This window comes from Cotesia glomerata, linkage group LG9, assembly GCF_020080835.1.
Source record: "Cotesia glomerata isolate CgM1 linkage group LG9, MPM_Cglom_v2.3, whole genome shotgun sequence".
Taxonomy (NCBI): Eukaryota; Metazoa; Arthropoda; class Insecta; order Hymenoptera; family Braconidae; genus Cotesia; species Cotesia glomerata.
The window spans coordinates 3,153,647-3,163,133 of record NC_058166.1 but is presented as its reverse complement, the minus strand read 5'-3'; the positions used below and the strand labels follow the sequence as shown (position 1 = coordinate 3,163,133).

The window sequence follows — 9,487 nt, the reverse complement described above, 5'->3', positions numbered from 1 at the left end:
TATAAAAATGCATGTGGGTACTCAAATGAAAGGTCTCGATGAGTATAACATCAGGATGAGGTTATATCTTGAAAAATGTCAATAGTTTACCACATTTAAGGTCATTTCTTCATTATGTATCTAGACACAGAGCATTTTCGAATGCAGCCTAAATTCTTATTATAATAAATTGAATATTGGTGAGAATGATATGAAACCTTGAAAAGCACAATTCCAAGCAAAAATCCATTTTATCACATAAATACACTGGCCACAAAATTTTGCTTATTCTCTTAATAATATAGATTATTATTATTATTATGATTATTAATAATAATAAAATAATAATAATAATTTATTATTATTATTATTTAATTAATATTGTTGTTTTAACTATTATTGCCCACAACATGAAAATCATGTGGTTGCTCCAATTTTTTATTTTCTGTGTATATATTATAGGAATCATTTCAAACTCACTCCGCACGAAGATTTTATCTTTTATTTTATTTTGAAAATGATTCCCATAATGGTATAGGAATGATTCCTATAATATTTTAGGAATCCTTCCTATACCATTATGGGAATAGTTCCCTTAATGATATAGGAACCATTACTATATCATTATGGGAATATTTCCCATAATATTATGGGAATGTTTTCTATAATTGTATAGGAATCATTCCTATAATTATAGAAACCATTCCCATAATTATGGGAAATTTTCCCATAATTCTGGGAAAATTTCCTATAATTATGGGAACAGTTCCCATAATTCATGGGAACAGTTCCTATAATTTTATGGGAACTGTTCCCATAAAATTATGGAATAGTTCCCATATTTTTCTTTCCGTGTATTTGATTGAAATAAATACACTGAATAAACCATATCTTTATCTCAAATAAATTAATTTAATTGTGTCAAATTAGTATTAGTTGGTGGTATTTAAATAAGAGATTTCTTTATAATAAACGACTCTCATTTGATTCAAATAAATTGTTTTTTCAGTTTACGAAAAACATGTAAAATTTCCTTTTTTTTTCCCTCCGTTTAATTTTCCGAACAAGTAGGACCTATCGGATTAGATTAAAGATCATTGTCAATGTCAACAAATCAAGTGAAATAAAATGGCGAGCGGAAAAAGTATCCCGGCCATCGCGAAGCAATTCCTCATCATTCGCTGGCCGATCGGAATCCAGTACCTATGTTTTTATTTTAAACTCATCCAGTATTATTTTTTAGCAATCACCGTGACGTTATAGCCTCTGCCCATCAGACGATTGGTACTGAAGGTGGGGGAGTTATCCAACAACTGCATGGGGCCTGCAGGCCCCTACTTGAAGCCCGTCCTACTGCCACAAACTTGATATACTTGATACTTGAGTGCTTTGACGTGTCTAAAAAATAAATAACAAAAAACATGACGATAAATTTATACATTTATAAATACAAGTGTTGTAAAATATTAAATGTATTATATATAAAATGTATTATACTGAACACATACACAGACACAGACACACTAATAAAACTCTATCAAATGGTAATTATGTATATATAATGGTTGATATGATGAGGCCCGATGGGCCTCGATATTACTATTTGTAAATTTATACCGGGGTAAAATATGTTCGAGACGGTACGTTAGCGACTGACATACGTGAGTGACGTACGATTTATACATACATACACATATCTTAATGTCTGTGTATGTAAAAGAGGGTAAAGGGAAGAAAAAAAGGGTAAGATGAATCGGGCAGTCTATAATATATAATAAAAATGCATCCACACGCCTCGATGAGTTGATTGTCTGCTTGTCGGGATGCCAAAACGTCCGAACTCGTGCACAACCATTTCATACCCTTACCAACACTGAATTCTTATGTGGTATATTATATATTCTTGTGATTCCTAAATCTCTGTCAAGATATATCCACGGTTTCCCTTAGGCTCTTGCCAATCATCAATTAAATAAATCCTCAATCCTTACTAACTTTTTATATTACTTGATAGAAGAATTTAGTTCTGTTTGTTAAGTTTTACACAGAAAAAAAAGGTTTAATCTGAGAAAAATTAATCATTTATGGATCTTAACAATTATAATATATGGATTTATGGATATTATCCACAGATTCGGTAGAATCTGGCGCCAAGTTCCGTTCAAATCCGTTGTAAACGGAGCGCCAGACTACCGACTATGTTTACTGTAATCAGAACGGTATTTTGAGGTTGCAAAATTTTATTTAATTCTACGGTACTTTTTGTTCCTAAATTTTATATTATAACAGTAATTCATGCTTTATTTTAATGATATTAATTAATTATATTCAATTATAACAATTAATCTACTTGAAATTATCAAATTTTATCAGCACAAACTATAGCAAGCTCAAAAATTTCGATCCTGACTTTTTTTCTATGTAAAAAGTGACATGCCATAGACTAAATAATTCGAGAATGCATGGTAATCTTCCAATAGATGGGAAACTCCAGTTAAAAAAATACATTTCACAGCTTGCATCTACATCCACCAGGGTGCGCTGGAATTGTTTTTACATAAACTGTAGCTTCAAGAGGATAGTTTGCTATAAAAAATGCAGCCAACGCGAGATTTAAGTTGGTACCAATTGTAAATTTTTATTATAATTACAAAAATACTAAAATCCGAACAAAAACAGTTTCACTGTAAAAAAAATCGCACCAAGTCCACGTTCATAAGACTATTAAGAAAAAAAAATTTCTTATTTCTTTACAAAAAGATATAAAATAAAAAATCCAAGTAACCGATATGATTGTATTTGATTTTCGGAAATTAAAAAAAATTTTATTGTAAATTTGCAAATTAAAAAAAAAATTTTGGAACGTACTTGGTGTGCGTATTTGTGTATTTCAATTTTTTTAAAGTCCTAGTAAATAGATTTTACGAATTTCATTAAAAGTAAAATATTTTGCAACCACGCACACTAAATACGTTCCAAAATTTTTTTAATTTTCAAATTTACAATAAAATTTTTTAATTTCCGAAAATCAAATACAATCATATCGGTTACTTAGATTTTTATTTTATATCTTTTGTAAAGAAATAAGAAATTTTTTTCTTAATAGTCTTATGAACGTGGACTTGGTGCGATTTTTTTACAGTGAAACCGTTTTTGTACGGATTTAGAACGATACTAAGAGATATTGTTTCTGATATAGTTTGTTCACATATTGTTTTATTAATTATTTTTGTTGTTACATGTAGATAATTAGTAAAATATGCAGTGACTAATTATATTAGTAACGTCAATATGTGGTAAGAAATTACGGATTGAGGCAGTAAAGTCATATTCCTAAAACTTGCACACCAGTTTTCCGCAGCAGTCATTTGCTTAAGTGCACTAAATAAAACATACGAATTAAAAACTATAGATTCTCAAATAATTATCAATTTAATATTCTATGAAATTGCATTATCGATACAAACAATACAGAAAAATATTAGCAACAACATAACCCAATTCGATATTTAAATCGTAGATTTAACGCACTGATAGAAAGATTTGTTTATAGTTAAAAAGATTTGTTAATATTTAACAAATCATTTATTAGAAGCCATTTGTTAGTTCCTAACAAATATTTCTTAGAATTTAAAAAGATTTATTAATATTTAATAAATGAATATCAGATTTATTAAATACAAATAAATCATTTTAAATACAAATAAATCATTTTAAATAGTTAGAAATACTTGTTTAATACTAAAAGTGGTCTCTAATAAATGATTTGTTAACTATTAAAAAAAATATTATTTAATACAAATAAATTCTTCTATCAGTGCGCAATGATCGTTCAAATCGTAGGTTGAGCGTATTAGACGTTGAAAACGTAGGATCAACGTGGTATTGAACGTTAAAATCATCATTTGAATGTAATAAAGGACGTTAAAAACGTATGTTGAATGTATCCAACGTATTATAAATGTGAAGAGAACCAATAATGAGTAAAAGTAGTAATATTAAAACTACTCAAATAACTACACATGCTTGAAACGTAAATAGACAAAAAAATTTTTTTTCAAGTTCTGTTAGGGAGATTTTACATTTTTAGCTTAAATTTACCATTTTTTGACGGAAACGCTTTATCGAAATTTTCAACTTTCCGCTAAAAATGAATGATTTTCGAAAAATCGGGAAGTTATTGGTCTTATCCCGTTTTGCAAAAATCGAGGTTTCAACAGATCTCGACGATTTGAAGCCCTAGGAAGCTTTCCTGACTATTTTCACGATGATGTCTGTACGTGTGTGTGTGTGTGTGTGTGTGTGTGTGTGTGTGTGTGTGTGTGTGTGTGTGTGTGTGTGTGTGTGTGTGTGTGTGTGTGTGTGTGTGTGTGTGTGTGTGTGTGTGTGTGTGTGTGTGTGTGTGTGTAAATCTCTTATAACTTCTGAACGGCTTGACCGATTTGATCGCAGTTGGTGTCATTCGAAAGTGTTTCGCCAAACTTAGATTTCCTGTTAGTTGGAACCAATTCGGAACGATACACGGAGAGAAAAATATGGAAATCATTCCTATAATTTTAATGAAATGTTTTCCTATACCATTTTAGGAGCGATTACTTAAATTATGGGAATTGTACTCATAATTTTTGGGAAATGTTACTATAATTATAGGAATGGTTCCTATAATTATAGGAACGATACCTATAATTATAACTGTAATATCAGCATGATTCCCATAATATATAGGAATGGTTCCCATAATATATAGGAATAGTTTCTATAACATTATAGGAACCATTCCTATAATATTATAGGAACCATTCCTATAATAATATGGAAACTATTTCCATAATATCATAGTGATGATGCCTAATAATATTGAGATATTTATCATTACAACTCAAATTATTTGTGACTTCGATGACCACTTTGAAGCATTTGAAATTATTCGTAATTTCGATAATTTAACTTGCTTCCCAATAACATCATTTGAAATATGTAAAATAAGTAATATTGTTCATATTAACAATAAAAGTTACATACCCAAAAGGTGGATTTGATAAATATTCAACGTATGTATTGTAAATAAATAATTTGTTTTAAAAATAAAATGAAATTTTAAATATAAACAATGAATTTCCATATCTACTTTGCTCCTCTAATTGTATAGTAAGATAATATCCCTTTTATTAGAATAACTTTAGAATTGCTAAAATATTTTTCAATATAATCTAACACAATAATAACTGTATTGGAATAAACAATTTAAAATTAAGTAAACACGTGAATAAAAATTATGAAAAAGAAATTTTTTCACTCTAGTGAAAGATCAATTTTTATTTACAAAAAAAAAATTTATTAGCAAAAAAAATATATAATAATTACTTTATATTTTTTATGTGATTGCTCCATTATTACGAACATAAACATTTTTCTATTATTATGTGCGTCATTCCCATAATATTATAAGAACCATTCCTATAATATTATAGGAACCATTCCCATAATATATTGAAGCTATTACATTATTGTATAAGAATGTTTCCATGAAACTATGGCTATGGTTCCCATAATGAGCGTAGGATTGTTACTTATAATGATTATTTTACTATAGGAATCATTCCCATAATTTTTGGAAAGGTTCCTATAAATTTCTCTCCGTGTAGATTTCGAGAAATTGCAAAAAAACAGTGAAAAAAAATTGAAAAAACTTTTTTTTATTTGTTTTTTCAAAATATCTCCGAATTGGCTGAACCGATTGACCTCAAAAACTAATCAGCTTTTAACCTTGAAAAACCGCATCGATCGTCACCAAATGCGTCAGAATCGGTTGATGCGGTCGAGAGATATCGTTGTCGAAAAAAATCGAAAAAAGTGTTTTTTTTTTGTAATAACTCCGAAATGTTTCATCAGATCAATTTTTTGTCCCAAATTTTTTATAGAGCTTAAAAAACTACATTGATCGCTGCCAACCGCGTGAAAATCGGTTGATTCATTCAAAAGTTATAGCAGTTTGAAAATTAAAAAATTCGTGTTTCATCAAACTTTGATAAGACTTTTGAGCTCGAAGAGCTCAAAAGCAGTGAATAGCTTTATCTTTGAGCTCGGAGAGCTCAAAATAACACAAAAATTAAATTTTTGAGCTCGAAGAGCTCAAAAACATCACACCTAGCGACAAAATCGCATGTGTTTGAAAATTGAATTTAGTGGGAAGTTGCAGGGATGGCCTTTAGAGTCAACCGTTTTCCAGATTTTTTACCCTCTGAATGGTTTCCGAAATTATGCAAAATTTTATGAAATATCATTCATACGATTTCATACCAAAAATGTCCTTATAAATCTATATAAAAAATAATAACTTTATAAAATTTTTTACCACTGGATTTCTATAAAAGAAAATTAAAATTTTTGACTTCCCGCTAAGAAAATTAAAAATGTGTAGTTATTTGAGTAGTTTTAATACTACTATTTTCACCCATTTTTGGTTCTTTTCACATTTATAATACGTTTGGGTACGTTCAGCATACTTTTTTAACGTTCATTACGTTCAAATGACGATTTTAACGTTCAATACGTTGACCCTACGTTTTCAACGTCTAATACGCTCAACCTACGATTTGAACGTTCAATACGTTGAATCTACGATCTAAATTTTGACTCGGGAAGTAACATTGAATATGTAATACGTACTTCGTCGCCTGCTTCTTTACAACCCATTACAGATGAAGAAATCAATATATCTGCCAGAAAAGCAATCAAAACAATAAACGCAAAGAGCTTTGACATTTTTAGATTTTTATTAAATTGATTGGTCTATAAAAATAATGTAATACATAAATATAAATACTCTTACACAGTAAAAAGTCATTTTGCGTCATTAAAAATTATGTGTTAAAAATTTTGTGTTAAATATTTAACACTTTATGTGTAAATTTAACATTAATTGTGTTAAATTAACACAGAAAAAATGTTAAATTAACACAAAAAGTGTAAAATATTTAACATAAAAATTTTTTAACACAAAATTTTTTTGACGCAATGACGCAAAATTTTACTGTGTAGTCGATAAAAATCTTATATATATTTATATTTCATTTATGAAAATAATTAATTAAAATTTACTCACCGTTTCAAAGCGTAGAAAGCAGTAGGTTGTATTTTAGACAAACAGTCGAAGACATCTCCTAATAACTCCGTTGCCAATTTATATATTGTGCTTATCAGGTCAATATTATTATTGTTGAGTATAGCTGACGAGGACTCATCACTTGTTTTGTAACAAATAATTGCACTTATGCACAATGTCTCAGCATTGATACGAATTTTCAATTTTAAATTATCAAATCATTGCTGCCGATATTTTAGAAAATAATAATAATAAACTTGCGATAAATAAAGAATACATACTAGAACTGCAATTGCGACTGTTTTAAATAACTTAATTTTTTTATTTGTTTATTTCGTTCGGCACGAAAACAGTTTCATCACATACATTATCATTTCATAGGACGCAGGAAAATAAATTTTTCTTTTTCATAGTTTTAAAAGTATTTTCAGTTAAATTCATTCAAATATTGAAATGCAAAATTTTTGATATTTATTTTTCAAACATTGAATATGTTAAAGTAATTTTTACTACTATACTATCGTAATTTATATAAGATGAAATAGTAACGGCGAACTCTCTTAATTAATCATTAGATTATACTTCTTAACTAGTCATTCAAAAAGTCTGTTCGAACGATATTCGCACACCCTGATTTAAAACTATTTAAAAGATAATATGACAAAACTTTGAGGAAATTCCGATATGGAGACCAATGCAATAGATAGATTTCCATGAAATCTACTTGAAAACTGTTCTAAAATAATTCTCAGATTTTTGAGTTCAATTAGTGAGAAGTTCTTGGACGGTTTATCAAGTCAACCATTTTATATATTTTTTGCGTTAACTGCCATAAGAATTTGTATCCTGAAGATTGTAACTGTTGATCACATCAGCATATTTTTGTAATAAAATTCTTGAGTAGTTATCAAAAGTTTTACTAATATTTTTCTTTTTTGTTTTTTAACTTTCTGCTAAGAAAATCGAAGATTTTCAAAAATTCGGAAATTATTGTTTTTTCCCCGTTTTGCAAAAATCGTGTTTTCATCAGATCTCGACGTTTTAAGGTCACAGGAAGCTTCCCTGACTATTCCAACGATGGTAACTGTATGTTACCATATAGTCTGTATGTACGCGCGTCTGAGTGTATGTATGTGTGGATGTATGTAAACCTCTCATAACTTTTGAACGGCTTGACCGATTTAATCGCGGTTGGGGTGCCATTTGAAAGGGCTTGACTGAGATTTTGAATACAATTCGGACCGATTCGGACCAGGAGATTTTGAGAAATCTCAGAAAAAACTACAAAAAAAAATTTTTTCAATAGTAGTTTTTTTGGAATAACTTTTAAACGGCTCGATCGATCGATTCGAAAAATTAATCAATTCGTAACATCAAGAAACCACGTTGATGACGGTTGATTCTAAAGCCATCCCTGCAACTTCCCGCTCATTTCGTACATTCGATGCAGTTTTTGAAGCGCCATAAAGAATCTTCAAGTTTAAATCAACCGATTTTGACCGGGCTTGTGGTGATCGACTTGGTTTTTTAATCTTAAGAGCTGATTAGATTTTGGAATTGATCGGTAGAGTCATTTAAAAGTAATTTCAAAAAAACCACATTTCAAAAATTTTTTTTTGTAGTTTTTTTGAGATTTCTCAAAGTCTACTGGTTTGAATCGGTCCAAATGGTAATCAAAATCTAAGTTTAGTCAAGCCCTTTTGAATGCCGCCAACCGCGTAAAAATCGGTTCATTCATTCAAAAGTTATTACAGTTTAAAAATTTTAAAAATAGTGTTTTATCAAACTTCCATCAGACTTTTAAGCTTGAACAACTCAAAGGTATACAAAATCTATTTTTTTGAGCTCGAAGAGCTCAAAATAATACACAAATTGTAGTTATGAGCTCGAAGAGCTCAGAAACGTCATAAGTGCAATTTCAAGCGTTTAGGTATAAAATTAGCGGAAATTGCAGGGATGGCCTTTGTCAACCGTTTTTCTAATTTTTTTTATCGTAATTATATCTCGTTAGATTCAGACACAAAAAAAATATTATTGACTTGTTCTAATTAATTTACTAAATTAAATTCATTCGATCACAAATCCTTGAGATTGATAGCCCAGTGGCTCAGGTAGAATTGCCTGCTTATAGTGTACGGTAGACCCAAGGTAGGGCGAAAATGTCTTTGGGTTTAAATCTCCGTAAAATACCATCCTTCTATAGATCTATAGATTTGCAGGTATACATATCTATATAGTACATATATATATATATATATATATATATATATGCTATATATATATATATATATATATATATATATATATATATATATTGTGACATGAGGAAAATCACTCATGTCAAATCAACCGACGATTGATATTTTCTGATTTTTTTTATTTTTATTATTCCGCCTAATTATT

At 29.1% G+C, this 9,487-nt stretch overlaps 1 long non-coding RNA gene across 1 annotated transcript; it reads right to left on the bottom strand.

Moving 5' to 3' along the window:
• Positions 1-3,178: 3,178 nt before the first annotated feature.
• LOC123272087 lies at positions 3,179-7,210 on the bottom strand. The gene is made up of 3 exons (XR_006511017.1): positions 7,085-7,210; positions 6,649-6,771; positions 3,179-3,360 (listed from the first exon to the last, which is right to left on the bottom strand). It is a non-coding gene; the product is annotated as an uncharacterized LOC123272087 (long non-coding RNA).
• Between the last annotated feature and the right edge of the window lie 2,277 nt (positions 7,211-9,487).